Source organism: Thamnophis sirtalis, unplaced genomic scaffold, assembly GCF_051295495.1.
Source record: "Thamnophis sirtalis isolate CommonGarterSnake01/CBP01778 unplaced genomic scaffold, rThaSir2_p1.2 scaffold_2, whole genome shotgun sequence".
NCBI lineage: Eukaryota > Metazoa > Chordata > Lepidosauria > Squamata > Natricidae > Thamnophis > Thamnophis sirtalis.
The window spans coordinates 121341193-121363361 of record NW_028261382.1 but is presented as its reverse complement, the minus strand read 5'-3'; the positions used below and the strand labels follow the sequence as shown (position 1 = coordinate 121363361).

At 40.0% G+C, this 22169-nt stretch overlaps 1 protein-coding gene across 3 annotated transcripts in view; it reads left to right on the top strand.

Moving 5' to 3' along the window:
* Positions 1-942: 942 nt before the first annotated feature.
* Positions 943-22169, top strand: part of OXR1 (oxidation resistance 1) — a 216950-nt gene continuing 195723 nt past the window's right edge. For all 3 annotated transcript variants that reach the window (XM_087706778.1, XM_087706779.1, XM_087706776.1), the window contains exon 1: positions 943-1095. The gene's annotated coding sequence lies outside the window, so the exon portion shown is untranslated. The remainder of the gene's footprint in view (positions 1096-22169) is intronic.

Here is a 22169-nt window from a genome sequence, read left to right as displayed (position 1 = left end):
AAGTCAGAAAACAGGCCGTTTCCAGCCTCGAGGGGGAGGGTAGGCAGTTTTTGCCCTCCCCAGGCTCCTAGAAAGCCTCTGGAGCCTGAGGAGGATGAAAAATGGGACCATTGTGCGATCGCGCACCAAAAGCAGGGGAGGGTGGGGGGATGCACATGCATGCATGGGGATGCATAGAATTATGGTTGTGGGCACATGCATGCACAACATACACACAACCCGCACTCCCCCCCCTTTTGGCATGCGATTGCAAAAAGGTTAGCTATCACTACTGTGGGCTGTCCTGAGTCCCAGGCTTAGTTGAGCCTTGCTGGGTGATGTAATCTCCCCAGGTGCCATGTGGTGAGATGGGTAGAGGGCTAATCCTATTATTTCCTGAGGGCCAGGTCTTAATCCCATCAACCTGGACCTGAGAGCGGTGTCTGTGCAGGGAATTGCATTGTCTTTAAAAACATGTGTCTCCTTTTCTCATTCAGGGAAATATAATATTCTGGCTTTTTAATGATTCCTAGAATATTTCATTCTTCTAGGAGAGGGTTGGGTGCTAATTTCCTACATAGGTTTTAATGCAACCATCCCTCACCACCAATCTAAATGTGCTCATATAGTGGGAAGAGCATCCTAGTCTTCCGCTACACTGGTCCACTCCAGTCTTGAACCTGAAATCAGGAAAGAGAGTGCGAGCCTCCTCAGCTCGGCTCCTGTCTCTTTAACTTCCAACAACCCCCCCCCCTTTCCCTCCCTCCGCGTCTATTTTTAGCTCGCCTCTTGATGGTAGCATCCATTTCTCTCCTTCTTGCCCCCGCCCGTCCCCCTTTTCCCTCCCTCCCCTTCAATGGTACTTTCTACACGGGGGAAGGTCAGCCGACTGAGCATGCCCGAACGTTGCTCAGCGGCTCCAAGAGGCCGGGATACGCGCTCGGCTAATCCCATTCTAGTGGGAGAGGGCTGTGGCGCACGCGCTCGCTCCCTCCCTCGCTTTGACTGGCTGAGCCGGGGCTGAGCCGAGCGAGCGAGCTTCAGCGAAGGAAGCAGTCAAGCGGACGAACGCGCCCTCCCGCGCACTTCTCCACCGCCGGCGCCTCCTCGGCACAAGTAAGTTTTTCCTACCGCCTCCCCTCCGTCTTCCTCTCAGTCCCTGAAGTCGCAGGGGCGGGGCGGGGAAAGGAAGGAGAGAGGGGGGTCCGTAGCGGTTAACCCAAAGCAACCAAAGCTCCGGGCGTTTTTCAGCAGAAGCTGGGAAGGCGACAAGCAGGGAGCTGTCCGCTCCACGGGGCTAGAGACAAAGCCAAGGGACTCGTCGCGCGCGCGAGCGGGCGGCTCCGGTTTCCTAACCCGGGATACTTTCCCCCCAGCTTGGAGAGTCCTGTCAGAGGGCTCGCTGGCCACCGTATCGCCATGTTCCTGGGCTTTTCCCTCCCTCCCTCCGCTTCAGGCTTGGAGGGCTTACTAATATTTCGTTGACGCGCGGAGCTCAGGCTCCGGCTCTCCGTGCGCCCGCGCTCTACCTGAATGTCGGTTCTCCGGCCACTTTGCTGATTTTTTCTTGAAGGAGCGCAAAGGAAGAAGCAAAGGTCGGCCGGGGAGCGGGGATAAGAGGGGTATAGGATAGGGGTCTCTTTTTTTACGGGGCTGACAGAAAAGGTTAAATAACCGGCAGGGAGGTGGAACGGCTGGGCTCGCGCTTCAAAAGCGCCGGGCAATTTCCACGCGAGAGTGTCGGTCCTGAAGGGAAAAAAAACCAAAGGGCAGTTGCGAGTTGGTCTTTCCCGACTTTTTCTCGCCCCGGCGCTCGGCCATGGAGGATGGCGGTCGGAGTTTACGCCAGTGACCCGGGCTGAGGGGATTAGCGGGACCGGCCGCTTGCGCAAGCCGCAGTACCCGAAGCCCTAAGCTGACCCAATTTTTGGTGAAAAATAAAATAAAAATTTAAAAAGCAACATCGTTCGCCCGGAGGGCGCCGTTGGCTTTCCTTCCCTGCATGAAATGCACCAGCTAGAGATCTAGGGCCGGATGGTGTAGTAAGTACACCCCTTGCCTTAGGACAGCCATGCCCACCTAAGCGTTAAGGTTGGGAGTCCGGCTGGGATGGCACAGCTTCTGTCCCCCGGAGGAGGGAGAGGAAAGAGAGGGGGTGCTTTAGATTAGTATGTATGGGGTCAATGGCTCTACCTTGCCAACCCCTGCTGCTTGTCGGGCTGGCGACCAGCTGGTGATGTCTGGAAAGCCTTGTGGCAGGAGAGCATCAGCTGATATCTTCCTTCTCCCTTCCCTTGGCACATCCATGCTTTGCTTCCTTGGGGAAATACCAGCTTTTGTGAATGAATAAGAGAAAAGTGTTGACTTGCTTCCCCCTTCCCCCTTTCTACATTCCACATTCAAGGTCCAGTCCTCTCCACAAGAAAGGAAGGGGTCTTAGATAACCTGCAGTGTACATTTGTGGTGTCTTCATCTGGTCTCCCGGTTCTTTCTGCGGGTGCCCAGAATAATGCTGTTTTTGTCAAAGCTCAGTGCCCTCTTGGTCAATTGGTCCCTCTCACAGCGCAGGCTCCGGAAATATGCATATCCTGGTGCGAAAACAGTGTTGACAGTGTTATGGTGCCGGAGCTGTCATAACTGAAGGGAGACTTTCACAGTGTTAATGCACCCGGGCTTTAAAAGTAGTAAACTCCAAGAGTCAACCATGACGTTGCCCATGCCAGACTAGATGTTAGGTTAAACAGTACTTTGCATTCAGATTACATTACACAATTATATAAAGCATGCCGGCGGGGGGGGGGAGCGGCAGTAGCAGCAAAATTAGTTACTAAGACAATAGAAATGGAATTCAGACTTGATCTATTAAAGATGCCTCTCTGGGGACTAAAACACATCTTATAACTTGGCTTGGAAAACATTAAAAAACATTAAACATCAATCTTCCTCCTTGCTTGCCAGTTTGACTTACTGGTGTATAAGTGGTATAAACAGTAAAGAATGCATAAGAAATGGATTTTTAAATATGATTCTGAGCAGAGCTGTAAGATGGTAGCACTGAGGAAAACAACTTACGTGTACCCACCCCCTATATTTAATATACTGCCTTTCTAAATTCTAAAAAAAAATCTATAGAAACTAAAATTCAATTTTTGCTAAGCTACAGTTGAATCAGGAAGAGTATCAGAGAACTGAAAACAATATTTTCTTTGATTGAAACGATATAAATAAAACCACTGTTTTACTTCTGATATATTTAGATTGCCTTTTGTAACCAATGTAGCTGTCTTATTAAAACAAAAATTAATGAGAACTAATACTGTTTAGTTATTTATAGTTAACCATTTGTAACTGATTGGGAAATGGAACAAAATGTTTCTTTTTCAAAACTTGGGATTGAAAAAAAAAGGCCAGAATGGAAGTATCAGTTTTGCAGAGCTTCTAATTGGTTCTAATTAGTTTAATAAGTTCACATAGGATTCATTCAATTGCTTCTTTTTGTGACAACTAGCTTATTGTGATGGCTTTGTGAATCATAATAATGTTTTAGGTTCATTTTTCTTTAAATTTTAGTTAGAGCTGTCAATGAACAGAATGTGTCATGTTTCTGTCACAAGGGAAACTGATAGCTGTGATACCTCAGTGAAGTGATGTTGTGATAGGATGATAGAGGTTCAGATGCAACCCAATAATGTCTTTAAAATGTGCTTCGGTGTTTTTTCCTATAGAAGTGACTGACTGCCAAGCAGCAGTGAAAGTGCACTCCAAGATAAGTATGATGATATATTTCTGTGCGCTTCACACTCTGATTCTCTAGAAGGGCCTTGCTTAATTGGTGCTCTCCAGATGTTGACATGATACATCCCAGAGGTCTTAATCAGCCCTGCTAATAGTTGTGCCTATGCATTTGAAGAGCTTCAGGTTACAAAATGATAATATTGTAGAAGGTTGTTCCAGAATATGTTATTGCTTTCTGAAATTTAGAATGGTCAATGGACATCTGGCCTATTCCAGATGCTTTTGACCACAGCTCTCTCAGTCCACCTAGTTGGCTCTGGAAGCTAGGGCTGACATCTGAAAAGCTAGACTGAGTAAGAAGCATAGGACATTTTCATCTTTTCTTAATTGGAAAATGTTTTATGGCTGCAGTGACTCAGTCAGATCAATGATTGCGTGAAGCAAGAATTTTTAGAAAATATACACAGACATGTATTTATTTTTTATGTGTTTAACAGCTCAGAGTTTCTATAAATGCACTTTTAAATAACTTTGCTTGTTTTTGAATTATGGAATTTGAGACCTTCAAAAACCCATATTATTTAGAAGTTACATACAGTATGCATGAGCACATACAGACACAAGATGTGTGTGTGTGTGTGTGTGTGTGTGTGTGTGTGTGTGATGTGTTAGATGCTGATTACGTGTGAAAGTTGACTGCAGGATGTGTGCAGCTCATAAATAAATGTCCTCCCACTCAAATCAAGTCTTATTCCAAGGGTTCTGCTTCTATGAATTTGCGGAAAGTTTTAAACTTTCATTTGGTTGAAATTATTGCATCAAGGGATTTCCTTACAGTTGGTTTTTAAAGACATATTGCCAGTCTACAACTATACAAGTAGCCCTAAAACAGTTCATTTACTGACCGTTCAAAGTTACAGTGGCTCTGAAAAGAATGACTAATGACCGTTGCAATGACAGTTACAACCTTTGCAGCATCCCCATGGTCATCCTCAAGCTCAATCCCTCCAAGACTGAGTGGCTGTGGTTTCCGTCATCCCGATTTGTGCATCTTGTTCCATCTTTGATGATAGGGGGAGAAATTTTACCCCCCTCAGAGAAGGCCCGCAATCTGGGAGTCCTCCTGGATACGGGGCTTAGTTTAGAAGAACACCTGACAGCCGTGACCAGGGTGCCTTTTACCAGGTTCGCCTGGTACGTCAGTTGCACCCCTTCCTGGATCGGGATGCTCTGTGCACACTCACTCATGCCCTCGTCCTTTCTTGCCTGGACTATTTCAATGCTTTCTACATGGGGCTGCCCTTGAAGAGCAACCAGAGGCTTCATCTGGTCCAGAATGCGGCCGCACGGGTTATCATGGGGGTACCTAGGTGCTCCCATGTTATACCCCTTTTAGGTGGCCTGCCCTGGTTGCCGGTTGTTTTCCGGGTGTGATTCAAGGTACTAATTATGACCTTTAGAGCGCTCCAAGGTTTAGGCCCAGGGTACCTGCGATACCACTTACTGCCACCAGTAGCCTCCCTCCGTCCAGGGGGATCCCACAGAGTTGGCCTCCTCAGGGTGCCGTCGGCCAGACAGTGTCAGCTAGGGACCCCCAGGGGAGAGCCTTCTCTTGGGAGTGCCTTCCCTCTGGAATGAGCTGCTGCCCCCAGAGCTTCGCATAATCCCCGGTCCTTCCGACGCACCCTAAAAAGTTGGTTTTCCAGCAAGCCGGCCTGACCTGAACAGAATAAAATAAATGATTAATTCAATTGTTAATTTTAATCTAATGTTTAAATTTTTATTGTTAATATTAATTGGGTTTGTTTTTGGATACTTTCTTTAATTTCCTTTTTAACTTTTGTAATATGTGCTTGTGTTTTTTTAAAAAATGTTGTGCGCCACCCTGAGTCCTTTGGAAGAAAGGCGGCGTATAAATCCAATAAACAAATAAACAAACAATGTGATCAAAATTCAGATGCTTGGCAATTGGTTCATATTTATCACCTTTGTGGTTCATAGTTATGAAGTTTATGACCTTTTGAGAAGCAAAGTCAATGGGGAAGCCATATTCACTTACTAACTTATTAACTGCAGTGATTCACTTAACAAATGAGGCAAGAAAGATTGTACAATGGGTCAAAACTCACTTAACAAATGTCTCAGTTAACAGCAGAAATTTGGGGCTCAATTGTAGTCATAACTTGAGGACTACCTGCATATTACTGAATTGAGGCTTCTAGTCATGGATTTTTAAAAAAGGAACTAAGGTTATATGCTTTTCTCTCGCGCACACACACACCCTTCCCCTGGGAATATAGCTACATATTCGAGATATGAAAAAAATGCAATTCAGAAGTCTTACTACTTCTGGAACAAATACTCAAATACAGTACGTAAAAAACCTGGGTCAAATGGAGCTGATATGAAAGTTGTAGAGAGCCAGTTTGCTGCAGTGGTTAAGGCATCAGCCTAGAAGTCAGAAGACCATGAGTTGTAGTCCTGCCCTAGGCATGAAGCCAGCTGATTGATCTTGGGCCAGTTACTTTCTCTCAGCCTTAGGAGGGAGGCAAGGACAAACCATTTCTAAAAAACCTTGCCAAGAAATCTACTGGGATTAGCCCAGGCAGTTGCTGGGAGTCAACAGTGACTTGAAGGAAATAAATAATAAAATAAATTTCATAATTACACAAACATACACAGACATTTCAGTGTTTTTATATTTGTCTGTGTCTGCTGTTCCTCTACTTGTTTTCTGTCCCATTGCTGATCAGTGTTTTCTTCAACACATGTTTTTAGATGTAGATCTCCTATAGCTTGCTTTAGCTATTTTATGCCTCAAGAATTCACCTGATGCATATATTGACATTACAATTATTTATTTGTTGTCTGATGTGTGTTTAATTGTACCCAGAAGCATCCATAACTAGTGGCTTCAAAATGAGCGATGCATATATAATAATATCAATCACAGAAATGTTGCAATTACAGTTGTGGATCATGACATCAGATATATAAGATATGGAATTGATATGATGCAAATGCCATTCATACAAATGCCATCATTTGTTCCCCTTGCAAACTCCCATGTTTTGTACTAGCCTCTCATTTTCCAAAACCATTAGATTTGCTCACCTTAATAGAAGGGAGGAATTGGAAACATTTATTTAAAAACATAATCCTATGTTGTTTTATAGATTCTAGGTTAAAGTGAACATACCTCCATCAAAAACAAGTGGTGGCAGCTTAATTAACGACTCTTAAATATATGTCATCTTGGAAAACATTTGTGTCCCAACATAGTGGAACTCTGAAGCAAGAATGAGAGAGGAAATTCTAGAAGGAAATCTGTCTTGTTTTTTAATATATATTTGTGACAGACTCTCTGTTGTTCATCTTTTGCTACTTTGTTACCTATCCATCAAACTGGAAGTTGATTGTAGTCTTTGTTTCTATCCGTCAAGCCTCATATATTTGAACAAGATGAAGAAATCAAGAACTATACATATTTCAGTTAGGTATCCGTAATGATATTTCTGGGGATAAATAGAAAATTTTGGAAACAGAACAATGTTTCTCAGTCTTAGCAACTAAGATATGTGGATTTCAGATTCAGAATTCCCCACCCAGTGTTGTCTGGGAAATTCTGGGAATTAAAATCCACACATCTTAAATTTGCCAAGATTGAGAAACACTGGATTAGAATATTGTTTCACCTTCATTTATTTTGGCAAAGTACTTTGAATTATTTGAAATGTTTCTTCCCAGGTTTCTTGGTTTATAAGTTGAGCTATCCTTTTTGAGAAAAACTGCCTATAGACTTGCCTTCAACCTATTGCTTATTTAGGTCTTCTCTTCATTCTTTTCCAAGATTCCTCACAATTCCTCATTCTTTAAATAATTATAGCAGTAGCAATAGCAGTAGACTTATATACCGCTTCATAGGCCTTTCAGGCCTCTCTAAGCGGTTTACAGAGAGTCAGCATATTGCCCCCAACAATCTGGGTCCTCATTTTACCCACCTCGGAAGGATGGAAGGCTGAGTCAACCCTGAGCCAGTGAGATTTGAACCGCTGACTTGCTGATCTAGCAGTAGCCTGCAGTGCTGCATTTAACCACTGCGCCACCTTGGCTCCTAATAATTGCATTTAAGGTAGTTTATCCATAGTATCAATAACAAGATAGAGCTTTGAAATATCCACTTTACATTTTGATGTCATCCATTAATTTCTGGCCTTTATCTAATTTTTAATTACCCAAGGAATCTTTCTTCTTATCTCATGTCTGTTATATTTACTAGGGATTTTTTCTTTGGCGAGGATTAGGAAGAATCTGTTTTCTGTTCAGTTACCAATTCTTGCAAAGATTCTTTTTATTTTTGCTGAGAGATAACTACAACTATTTTAATGATATAAGTTTGATGTCTGCCAGAATTGTCCTAAGACTTGAGACTGTATGTCAGATCAATCTGATACATACATTATTGTTATTTTTTTCTCCATGATGTTTCTATCAATTTATCTAGAATAAGAATTAAATCAATGGGTAAATGCATGGTTTGGTTCTATTCTATTCTATTCCGTTCTGTTCTGTTCTATTTTCCATTGGATGCCTTCTAGTCTTAAATATGGAAAATATTTGGAACAAGTCACATATTTTTGTTAACAAAATTGACAGTTTTGTAATTTAATTTTTTTTTAAAAAAAAATGTGGATAAAGACCTAGAATGCAGAATTGGGTAACTTTTTGATGACTGAAAGCCACATTTAATAATTCTAGAGGATGGAAGGCAAGATCTGACATAAAGTAAATTGGAACCCTCATCTAGGGGCTGAAACAGGATTTTAATTGTTTTCCTAGACTTTTGGAAATACATTTTAGAGTTTCTTGTTTTCAAAATATGTTTTGGAATATATTGTCTACAGTGCTTTTACTATTTCCTGCCTCAGAATGTTGGGAAATTGAGTCATAGTGTTTGGAGCACCTAATCAAAGGGCCAGGGAAATCTGCAGAAAATGGTCAAAAAAAGCAAAATGGAAGCTGCAATCATATGATTGAAGTGTTGCCTGTATGTATGTATGTATGTATGTATGTATGTATGTATGTATGTATGTATGTATAGTTTAAATCACACCTTTGTGGGTCCCATTTTTACATTTTTGAATTGTAGATACATCCATAAAGAGTTCAGTAACCTGCCAAGCAAGGACTGGATATTATTTGTCTATGGAGGAACCTGGAAAATCACTGCAGGCTAAGCCATCATTATGCTGGATAAACATCTTAAAAAACTAAGTATCTATTTTAGATATAGGAATGACTATGCAAATTTTGCTTGGTTCTCTCCCTCCCTCATCAAGAAAATCAGTGCCCAGACTACCAGCAATGTCAGACAGAGGCTCATGTAAATGAAAACATGACCATTAGATAAAGATTCTTATGACAGTCATGAATAATAGTTAGAAATGCTGATGTCTGGCATATATATTTAGAAGAAGAAGAAGTAAAATGTTACAAGGATTCAGAATTTAGCATTATAATCTGAATTGATTTTAATATTAAAAAGTAAATTTTATACATCTGAAGTTATATTGCTTGCATCAGCCTTTATCAGCCTTCCAAACTGCTGCCTCTCAGCATGTTCAATATGCAAGATTTTGAATCATTCCCTAGGAAGCTGCCCGGGAAGAACTAAATGCTATTAATGTTCTTGATGCTCTCTGAGCTTGGTTGTTTCTTGCAGATGCTTCATTAACCAACTAGGTAATACCACTAATAGGTAAATTTTCCCCTTGCATATATGTGCTAGTCATTCCCGACTCTAGAGGGCGGTGCTCATCTCCATTTCAAATCTGAAGAGCCAGCGCTGTCTGAAGACGTCTCTGTGGTCATGTGGCCGGCATGACTAAACGCCAAAGGTGCACGGAACGCTGTTACCTTCCCACCAAAGGTGGTCCCTATTTTTCTACTTGCATTTTACATGCTTTTGAACTGCTAGGTTGGCAGAAGCTGGGACAAGTAATGGGAGCTCATGCCATTATGCAGCACTAGGGATTCGAAGCGCCGAACTGCCAACATTTCTGATTGCAAAGTTCAGCATCTTAGCCGCTGAGCCACAGCGTCCCTTCATATCACTAATACTTGATGAAAAAAACACTTATAATGTTACCTAGTAGGGTATTGAAGCATCTGAAAGCAAGCAACCTAGCTCAAGACTTCACAACTCAAGACTTCACAGTTCAACCCTGAATTATAGGACATGAGTTGTTGCCTCATTCTAGCTCTTGGATTCAAAGTATCTATTTTATCTCTCTCTCTCTGTGTCTCGCTCTCTCTTTCCCATTCCACACACATCATCAACATCCTGTTCCTTTATCTTTGCACAGGCATTTCAAAGTATTTCTGTCTTATCACTTTTTAATCATGAGTAGAGATATGGGTGAAGCACCTGGCTGCAAAAATTGCCATTATGCTATCATTTCATCATCACAACGTTTATGTGTCTTTTAAGCATAAATGATGATCAATGTCTCTGAAGCCAGGAAGATGGGAGCTGCTCAGAATTTTTTATTTTTTTTATTTTGCAAATTAAATACAGTCTATGGGTTGAAAACACTAAAAATGTATGCTAATTGAACTTGTAATTTTTCAAGATGTTAAAGGACTTAATTGATTACCATAGCTAAGTATATATTTGTTAAACAGATGTATATACCATATTTTTCAGAGTATAAGACGCACCTTTTGCTCTCAAAAAAGAGGCTGAAAATTTGGGTGCATCATACACTCAATACAGCACTTTTTGTGCGTAGCTTTAGAAGGCTTTCAGAGTGCTCCTGGGGGGCTGGGGAGGGCAGAAATGAGTTTTTTGCTCTATTCTCCCCCAGCCCCCAGGAGCAGTTTATAAGCCTCTTAAAGGCTATCCATGCCCTTTTTTTTGACAAAAAATGGATTGTTTTTTGCTCGCTCCCCCCCCCCCCGAGCACTCTACAAGCCTCCTAAAAGCTATTTATGCCATTTTTTGGGGAAAAAAATGCCCCTTTGGGAGGGCTGCAGAGTGCAAAAACTTTTTTAAAAAAATTGCCTCTTAAAAACCTTGGGGCGTCTTATACTCCAGTGCGTCTTATACTTAGAAAAATATGGTAGCTGTCTCTACCAAAAGAAATACTGGAGCAGAAAAAAAAAATTTTCTTTAAGTAAATGACCTCGGTCGTTTTCTGTTTTATTCCTATAACTTTTAATAGGATTTTGGTAGGATTTAAAAAAAAATCTGCCTTCATATTACATTTATGTATGCTTGGGGTCTGCTTTGTTATAAAACCAAATTTATCCCTATAGGTAATGCCTGCGGTTATAAATCTTTCAGGGATAAAAAAGTGCTGACATTTGCAACAATATGAACTAGAGTTTTATATTTTGGAGCCATATCATGCAATATTCAAACACACATTGTTCTGTTTTATATTGTTAGTGACTGAGGGGAATCCTATAGGATATGGCGATATGTAGGTGTACTTGTGTGTGTTAGGGCAGCCTCCATCAGTAACCAAGAAAGAAACCACTCAACTCCATTTTGCAGAATTAAGAGTACTTTTACTGGTTATCAATAGATAGCAGCTAAGCAAAGCAAGATCTGAGGCAAAAGCATAGATGTCAATATTGACCCAAGCTCCCTCCCCCTGGTAATCCCATCCCACAGTCCAATCTTCACACCCCTCAGGTGTCATGTGAGTTCCATCTTTGAAAAGCATCATCAGGTTGGTATGCCGGACAGTTGGCCTTGGCGGGCAAATCCACTATCTGCAGCATGCGCAGTAGATGGTGAGAACAAAACTCCCTTCTCTTACAATCACTCCTGTACTTAAAACTTCCCCTTCCAAATACCATGCCTCCCCCCTCCCCATTTCAATGACAGCCGAAAGCAAGTAGCGAAGCAGAGACTGACAAGTGTGCATGTTCTTTGAGTCAGTTCTTGATTCCTAATAACTGACGGCCTGAACAAGTCCCTGAAGTTTTCTTGGCAGGATTGTTTTGGGAGAGGTTTGCCATTGCCTGTTTCCTAGGTCTGAGAGAAACTTACTTTGTCCCGAAGGTTGAACTAGAACGCACAGTCTCTCAGTTTCTGGCCTTGTGCCTTAACCACTACATCAAATTGGTTCTGATGTGGTGATACTATATACAAGTGAACAAATGAACACTTTGTCAGATCTGGAAGCCATCTTTTACCTTTTGGACTTGGCCTGCTACATTTTCTACTGTGGGAAAATGGGAGGGAGGATTATACAGAGTGTGGGTGCTATGTAGCCATAATAACATTCTTTCTCAGAAACTAAAGGTCACCTAGCCCTGCAGTGGCGATGGGGTGACTGATTGGAATTCAGATGGTGCTTGATTGGATCATGTGATGGACATGTGGGTTCTGGGCAGGGACTTGAACTTTCTTTTGGGTGGGGAAAACCTGGAAACTTTCAGATTCGGATTTTCCCAAATGTGCCAATATGACATCTCTAATAAAATGGAACTTTGAGGGAACTCAAGCCTCAGAGTCTTCTTTCGTTACAGGTGTTACCTGGAACCCTAAACCAAAGGTGCTTCTTTTTTTTCAAGAGGTAACTGGACTTTCTGGTTTTTCTTTGAAGACATTCAAGAAGCTTCTTTGGCCTTGACTGGATGGTGGTGAATGGAATACAGTCAGAGCTAAATAACCTTCTTGAATGAGAAGCTAAACATCTCCAAAGAAAAACCAGAAATTCCAGTTGCCTCTTGGGAAAAAAGCTCCTTTGGAACAACCATTACCTGGATGACTGAGGATCTCCACAGACATTGAACCTCTTTTATTTATTTCTTTCGTAAGTGTTAGGGGTATCCCCGTTGGGAGACAGAAAGTAGTGCAGCGGAATGTACAGCTAGAGAGAAAGAATGTTGCTAGTAGAAAACACATGAATAGAGTTTCAGACACTGCTAGTAAAAATAAGTAGCTTTACTACTGATAATTGCTTCACAAGCAGTGTTAGTAGATATTAGTCCAAAAACAATTCAAAGAACAAACAATAGCTTACAGTCACAGTTCACATTCCAGTCATCAAGCCATCAAGCATAGGACAAGCAGAGAGAGAGAGTGAGCTTTCTTGACTCCTTCTTATAGTAAAGTTAATTACAACTGTTAAGTACATCCACTCATTTAAATCAACAACGGCCATTTGTTGTTGTTGCCTACTCAACACTAGGAGTATACTCCCAACAATAAGTATCCTTCCAGCATACATAGAACACTGAAGCTTCTGACAACATTTTAATTTAGAGTGGAAGGTGTGCCTCCCAGTGAGAGAGAAATCAGCATGGAAGAGCTAAGGAAGAGGTGATGAAAACCAAGTGTGTCTATATGTGTATCTCAGGATAACAGGGAAATAGAAATAGATCTTCATTGTAGTAAATGTAAAAGTTCTGTCAAAATATAACTTGCTGTGACAAATAAGACAAGAAAAAATTAGCTAATCAACATCTTTGAATATCCTTCACCCCAAATATACATTATTAAACTAGGGAACAGAAATGGACATTTTTTTGAAACCAACAAGAAATAGGATTGTGAATACATTCTGTATCTTTAACATTATGAAAGAAATGTTAATTTCTTCTGAATAGGTTGTGTCATTTGGGCACCACACTTGGGTAAATAGATCTTAATGTGCAGATGTTTTCATTACAAATTTAATTCACCCACTTTCCTGTCCTTATAACTGAATCCCAAGTGCATTGTGCATTAATTTCAGAGGAAATGGCAAGATCTGTACTGTTGACATGAACATATTCCCAGATGGTTGATATATGAACGATTGATGTGGCTGCAGTAATTACTGGAAAGATCGGTTTAAGCTGTTTTTAAATCCCATATTGTAGAATCAAATGTATGGAGTGAGTCAACATAACCATGGCAAAAAAGAAAAACAATTATCAATCTCCCCGCTAATCCATATTTTATAGGGGAGTTTTTTTGAACAATTTTGTATTTATTTCATTTTAGACACCACTCCGCTCCAACTGACTCTGGGTGGTTTGGCATATTTGCACAGCTTCCTTTCTCCCTATAACATAATAATGAAATTAAATACTGTGACGCAGGCAAGGGCAAATCACTTCTGAAAAACCTTGCCAAGAAAATTCCAGGAACTAGTTCAGGAATCTCCAGGAATCAAGGTAACAATAATTCTGGCTTGAAGGCATCATCATCATCACCATTATCCTCACCAGTGTATAGATTACAATAAGCTAGTCAACATCTGACATAGAAGAAACAGTGCTGTTCTGGGTGCAGATATGGGACAACCCAAAGAAATACAACAAAATGCATCTTGGATACAGATAAAAAGGAGTTGAAAGAATTTGTAATAACCAGGGAAATAGTGAAGAAAGGGGCAAGATTAAGAATTGGTCAGCAGCAGGTCAAGATGAACTGCATCTGATTGGTCTCCACCCACTCATTGCCACCACATACTGCAAGCAGGTAAAATTAAAGTTAGATTAACATCTGGCAAAACTTACCTGATAATGAGACATCCAACAAAGGAGGCAGCAGCGGGCAGTTACAGGTCAATTCTCTGCTTACCAACAACTTTCAAACTGCTAACTGGTGGTGTAGCTCATGCAATCCAACATCATCTATTTGAAACTCCCAATCATTAGAGGAACAAAAGTCAGTTCCTAATTGAATCAAGATGATTCTGGAAAGCTGCAAGAGAAGGAAGACCAACTTGAATGCAGCTTGGATTGATTACAAGAAGGCATTTGATTCTGTGCTACGTGGTTGGATAATCAAATGTCTAAGAATAACAGAAAAAACATGCTGGGTATCCTTCAAACTGGCAACATCATGTACACTGAAATCAAGAAGATTAATAGGGAATATATCATAAAAGTGAAGATCTAAAAGTTCTCAGTAGTGGAGAACTTTGCTATCTCACCATTTAGATGTTATTTAAATAGTGACTCATTTGAATAAAGTAAAAAAAAATCAGCTATCAGAATCCAGGTGTTATGCACTTCATTCCAGATTGCATATAAATATCTCCATAAGAATTTTGCAACACTACTGGCAGCCAGTTTTAAAGGTGTTTTTTTTTTAGTGAAATAAACATTTCGCAGAGTTCATAAGCAAGAAGCAAACCAATAAATCGTGGGGTTGCTATGGAAAATATTCTGTTCCTTCTCCTCAGCTAAGCACTTGGAAACATTCAGTCAGAAAAGAGGAAACATTCGTCAAATATCACAATCTGTTCCATTCATTTTGAAGGAGATTACCAAAGCAGAAGGTGTGTAGAAGATTACCAGAACTGTTGCTGGCATCAGACTATTGAATGAGAGGAAAATCAATCATTGCAAATTCCATTTTATCTCATTGAGACAGACAGAGCTTGATAAAACAATGTATTGTAGAGGTAACGTGGAAGAGATGTATGCTGTCATTCTACCAAGAATCTCCACCCTGTTCTATCTCTCCATAATGATTTGGTAGTAAAACTGTCACTCAAATATGGTCACATTGGGAGTTCCCCCCATTTCAATTTCTGGAGGAAGTACGGAACTAAAGGGAGCCAGATGTGGGAAGTGAGGATGAAGAGATTAGTTTCAGATTCTCTAACTCAGAATCTTAACTGTTAATAAACCCTCCATTTATCATTTGCATGTTCTGACATTAATTCAGTGATAATATGTTCTATAGATATGTCAAATATTTGTGCATAGATACATATTCACATATAAATACATTTTACAGTATACATGACTGTATGACATCTGTTCAGAGAATAACTAACAAAGTTATCCTGAAATATAATATTAAGGGAACTTGGTTTTTCATCTATTTTTCATTGATAATTGCATTCCGCACAATTTTTATTTCATATATTTTTATTGCTTTAAGCTGTCTTGAATAATATTTCATGAAGCTAACATCTTTGCCACCTGTGGCAACCTGTTATTTTGGTGAAGCTCTTTTTCGTTTCCTTCAAAATTAAAGTATGATCCTTTTAACCCAGAGATAACTCTAAAAGTATCTCTCTTTTTTTTACTGCTGGCTTTTCTGATTTGAACATTATTTTGTTATTTATGTATGTGGTGTGTGTGTGTGTGTGTAGTCTGAGGAAAAGCATAGTCACAATTAAGAGTGCCGGGAAGATATAGAATAGTACAGTCACAGTATAGAACAGAGGTGTCAAACTCACATCATCACATGATGTATCATGACTTCCCCCCTTTCACTAAACCGGGGGTGGGCATGGCCAGCGCATGACACATCTGACTTGTGGGCTGTGAGTTTGACAGCCATGGTATAGAATAACAAGTCACAGACAAAATGAAGTACACTAGCAGAAGGAAGAGTGAAATAATGTTGATGGATAGAAGGAAGAATGATGAAAGAAATATAATGGCAGTCCTGCAGTTTCCCCAAAGCTGCTATCTGAGCATTAGATCTAGGATCTAGGAACCTTCATTTGCTTTAAATGTATAGCTGAGTTCTTAGAAATTGCTTTTTAACATATGGAAGGAGATTGTACAATATGGACAACCCAGATTTCATTGCACTATATAGCTTTAATAAATATATTTGTTTTTCCTCTTCTGTAAATTTAGTAATGTCTTAGAACTCAGATCAATGCCAAGAACAATACAATGCTGAAGAACTGAATTAAATTACTTTTATTAAAGCCAAAGAGCAGTAGCTTAAAATAGCTCTAAAAATTGTTCCTGCAGAAAAAAAAGGAAATCCATTAACAGAACACTGGCCTTAAAATATCAAAGCAGGCTTTAGTTCAATACATTATCTTATTTATTTATCTAACTAAGGTGGCACTTACTGCAAAAAACAAAACAAAAACCCAATTCCTCTCCAAGGTTTATTGTACAAGTAATACTGAAATTATTTGTGCTTAAAGTTTCAACTGAAAAGTTCATTTTATAGATTGAAACATTTCAGTATAACAGCATTTTAAAAACAAAAAATACTCCTATGGTGAAATCCAGCATTTCTATCAGAACATTAATAGGAATAACTTCTAATATTAATAACTGACATATAGTAGTTAAAACTGGGAACAGTAAAAGGGTTGCACAGGGAATAGCGTAACAGTCTCACACTATTGAATAATATGCAGAGTTCCATTACTATTGACAACTGATATATAAATTTAGATTATTCATAGGATGCTGTCTTAAAGCAGCAGACTCCATATGTTTTGTGTTCTGACTTGAAATCTTGTGACTAATCCTGGATCTGAAGCAGCTGATAGCTCTTCTACAAGGCTTGGACTTTGGAATTCATTTGAACATTCACTGGTTACTCTTTTGGATTTGGAACTTTTTCAGCAGCAGTTTGCTGGAGGTTTGGGGACTTGGTTTCTCCAGTGTGTTTTGTTTGTGTGTGCATTTGCACTTTTATCGATTTGCCTCAAAAACTCCTCAGTAAAGTTTGCAATCACCTCTCTGTGTTTTTATGGCTATGTGGCCAGAGACGGGGCAGATAATGATTATTTTCAGAAATTGCTTTGAAGTCCTGGATCTCTTCAATAAAAAAAAAAACCCAGAGGAATTGTGGAATGAACTTAAAGAAGTTGTTAAAGGTGAACATCACTGTGAAAGATGAAGAAATAGATTAAAGCAAATTGGATGTCAAACAAACCGTGCGAATTGCGCAGAAGAGAAGAGAATCCAAAGCCAAGAAACATCTCAGGACTTGACTTAAAGACTTTCAGAAAGCTATTAGAACAGACAAGACACCTCATCTACAAAAGCACTGAAGATAGAGTCGAACATGGAAAAACCATGAGAACCTTCCAAAAAGATCTCTAAATTCAGGAGTTTCAAACTTTGAAATCCTATGTTAAAGGATGCTGTTGGACAGGTAATAGCTGATTCAAAATAGATCAAACAAAGATGAAAAGAGTATGTTTAAATAATGAACAGTAGAAATGTTAACATACAAGATATCTTAGAAAATATTACAAAACCTTTTAGTACTAGAAGATAAAGTTAGATCAGCACTCTGGTCAGTATCAAAATAGAGGGCTACAAGAATTAATAGAATATATGGCAGGCAAAGAAAAAAATACAGGCGGTAGCCAAACTGTGCCAGAAAATCTAGAGAACAACTTACTAGAACAGACTGGAAGACATTCTGATAACAAAAAATGGAGTCTTAACAAAGTACACAATCTATTGCACAATATTGTACAACAAAAGTATACAATCTATTTACAAACTGAGCAAAATAATGCTTAATGGGTAAAGATAAAGGTTCCCTGGCACATGTGTACTAGTCTTTTCTGGTTCTAGGGATGCTGCTCATCTCCGTTTCTAAGCCAAAGAGCCAGCACTGCCCAAATACATCTCTGTGGTCATGTGGCTGGCATGACTAAATGCCGAAGGTGCACGGAGCGCTGTTACTTTCCCACCAAAGTGGTCTCTATTTTTCTACTTGCATTTTTTACATACTTTTGAACTGCTAGGTTGGCAGAAGCTGGGCAAAGTAATGGGTGCTCAGTCCTATGTTCACAGAATTCGCTCTTAGAGTGTTTTTAGCTGAAATTTTAATTTAAAAAGACACATTGCATCAGACACCTTTTGTCCATGTGGGTGGAACAGCTACGTGCAGCTTTTAATGTTCTGTTTCTTTAACCTGGAAGCATGTAGTATTCATCAGCAACATGAGCCTATTAGCAAGCTTCAGTGTCGGAAGCCATGAAAAATAATGAGTATAATTCATTCACTCCATATGCAGTTTTGCATCTATTCATAACCTCTTCATTGAGGACAAAAAAAAAATGCTTCGGTTCATTACAATTTTTAGAGTTCAAAAGTAATTTCATTGATAAGGTCTGTGTTACCGTCATAATGTGTCTACCTACACATGTATGAGTCACCATTTCTTTTCATTATTCTAACTCTTAAAAAAAAAAGAACAAACTGTCTAGAATTTTTTTTCCTTACCTCATTTGCTCTCTATTCTTAACATCAGGATACTTTACCTCCTTTTCACCTGAGATTTGCTCTGACATTCAAAGTTGGGTAATGCTGCTGTTGTATTATGTTTGGCTTACAGCTAATCCTTGCTTAATGATCATTTGTTGAGTGCTGGAGTTATGACAGCACTGAACAAATGTAGTAAGGGCTGGTTCTCAAAGTTGTGGTTGTTGCAGCACCCCTCACAGTTGCAGCACCCTCCATGGATATTGCAGTACCCTTCATGGTCCCCACCCATCACAGGATCAAAATTTGGGTGCTTGGCAGTCCACTCATATTTAAGATAGCTAGATGGACTTCAACTCCCTCCATCCTCCTAGCTCCCCCAACTCTGCCCCTTTTGGATACCCCATTGTCCAGCACTCTACCCTGCATTCCCACCAATGGTGGGATTCGAAAATTTTACTACCGGTTCTGTGGGTGTGGCTTGTAGGTGTGGTGTGGCTTTTTGGGCATGGCTTGGTGGCAAGGGGGGTTTGGTGGGCATGACAGGGGAAGGTTACTGCAAAATCCCCATTCCCTCCCAATCAGCTGGGACTCGGGAGGCAGAGAATAGATGAGAGTAGGGCCAGTCCGAGGTGGTATTTACCGGTTCGCCGAACTACTCAAAAATTTCTGCTACCGGTTCTCCAGAACTAGTCAGAGCCTGCTGAACACCACCTCTGATTCTCAACATCTATCCTATGTCTGATCCAGGACAATAGCCTCTCAACTTTGATCTCTCAAGGATAATCTGGACAGCAGTCAACTAGATTTGAACCAAACACGGCAGGTGCAAATATTAGAAATATAAATGTGGACTGGTTGATAATCCTAACTATGACTCTGGAAACATACCAGAAACTTTACATGATATTGCAACGGAATGCTCCCTTAGAAGTTTTCCTGGATCCCTGCATGAAACATCTTGAGGACACTGCTGCCCAATGGCTAAATGATCTAGATATCCGGCCATAGGTTTAGCCACCCTGGTAACTGCTTATGCATAATTTAATTGCATTTGGAATTTTATTCATCACTGTGTGTTTTTAAAATGGTTCACTACTCTGGAATTTTATATTTTAAGACACATTTTATATACTGTGTTTGAGAGCTTTTATGCATTAAGTATTCTGCATTCTGTTATGCCATATGAAGTAGTAATAGTGATAGTGATAGTGGTAATGATAATCATGATTGTTGATGATTTGAAGCTGTTTGATAAAACAAAAGCTGAACTGAATTTATTAATTGAAAGCATAAAAGAATTTAGCCAAGACATTGGAATGCAGTTTGGAATTGACAATGTGCAACAAAAGCAGGCAAGGTCATAGAAGATGATGGAACAGAACTTGAGAATGAAGAAATGATAAAGACAGTAAAACCAGAAGAAGGCTACAAGTACTTGGGGATTTTAGAGGCCTCTGACTTAATGCATAATAAAGTCAAGGAATTAACTTCAGCCAAGTACATTCGATGAATTCGCAAGATATTAAAGTCCAAATTGAATGGAGGAAACATCATAAAAGCCATAAATACCTGGGCTATACATGTGATTCGATACTCTGCAGGAATAATTGACTGGACCCAGATGGAGTTGGACAATTTGGACAGAAAAACAAGGAAGCTTATGACAATGAATCATGCTTTGTAGCCTAAAAATGATGTTGACCGATTATATCTACCAAGAGCAGAGAGTGGTCGAGGACTCCTACAAGTAAAACAGATTGTGGAAGAAGAAAAACACAGCTTGAATGATTATATCCAGAAAACTGAAAAACCAATGATTAAGGAAGTAAATAAAGGAGGCCTTTTAAAGACAACTAAGTCAAAAGCTGAATATAAGAAAGAAGTAATTGAGAAGCGAGCTGAAAATTGGAAAAAGAAAGCTATGCATAGCCAATACTTGAAAAGTATTGAAGGCAAAGCTGACCAAAAGCTAACTTGGAACTGGTTAAGATCAGGAGCACTGAAAAAAGAAACAGGCTTTATTTTGGCAGCTCAAGAACAAGCCTTAGCCACAAACTGCATGAAGGCAAAAATTCAACATGTTACCATCAACAGCAAATGTCGCCTCTGTAATGAGAAAGACGAGACAGTCGACCACTTGATCAGTCAGTGCAGCAAATTTTCACAAACTGACTACCTATAACGCCATGACTGCGTTGCTAAGATCATTCACTGGAAATTGTGCCAAAAGTTTGGATTTGAGTACAGCAAAAACCACTGGGAACATCAGGTTCAGAAGGTTTTAGAGAATGAGAAAGTAAAGATCTTGTGGGACTTCAGAATTCAGACTGACAGGAATTTGGCCCACAACACACCTGACATAACAATAGTTGAAAAGAAAAAAACATGGTTCATTGACATTGCAATACCTGGAGATGCACAAATTGAAGATAAACAGCAAGAAAAAAACCACAAAATACCATGACTTGCAAATTGAAGTTGAGCGACTGTGGAAAAAGAAATTGCGTGTTGTCCCGATTGTAATTGGAGCCCTTGGAGCAATACGTAAACAGCTACTTCACTATTTGGAAATTTTAAATTTATCAGACTTGAACATTCTGATTCTACAAAAAAAACCACCCTACTTGGAACAGCTTATGTCCTCTGACGTTACCTTAACAGTTCCTAGGTCCTTGGTTAGGACTCGAGCTGTTGAGCTACCAACCAGCCCCAAAGGGTGTGAATCTCACCAAATATCATCATCATCATCATCATCACCACCACCACCACCATCACTGGAAATTGTGCCAGAAGTTTGGATTTGAGTACAGCAAAAACCACTGGGAACATCAGGTTCAGAAGGTTTTAGAGAATGAGAAAGTCAAGATCTTGTGGGACTTCACAATTCAGACTGACAGGCAGTTGGCCCACAACACATCTGACATAACAATAGTTGAAAAGAAAAAAAGTTTAGTTCACTGAAATTGCAATACCTGGTAATGCGCGAATTGAAGATAAGCAGCAAGAAAAAAATCACAAAGTATTGGGATTTGCAAATTAAAGTTGAGTGACTGTGGAAAAAAAATTGAGTGTTGTCCTGATTATAATTGGAGCCCTTGGAGCAAAACCTAAAGGGCTACCTCTCTATTTGAAAATTCTAAATTCCGACTTGAACATTCTGATTCTACAAAAAAACCACCCCACTTGGAACAGCTTATATCCTCTGACGTTACTTTAACAGTTCCTAGGTTCTTGGTTAGGTCTCGAGCTATTGAGCTACCAACCAACCCCAAAGGCTGTGAATCTCATCAAAAATTAACCAGTAGTAGTAGTGGTAGTAGTAGTAGAAGTAGTAGTAGTAGAAGTAGCAGCAGCAGCAGCAGCAGCTCACCAGGCTCAAGGTTGACTCAGCCTTTCATCCATCCGAGGTGGGTAAAATGAAGACCCAGATTGTTGGAGGCAACATGCTGACTATGAACTGCTTAGAGAGGGCTGTAAAGCACTGTGAAGTGGTATATAAGTCTAAGTGCTAT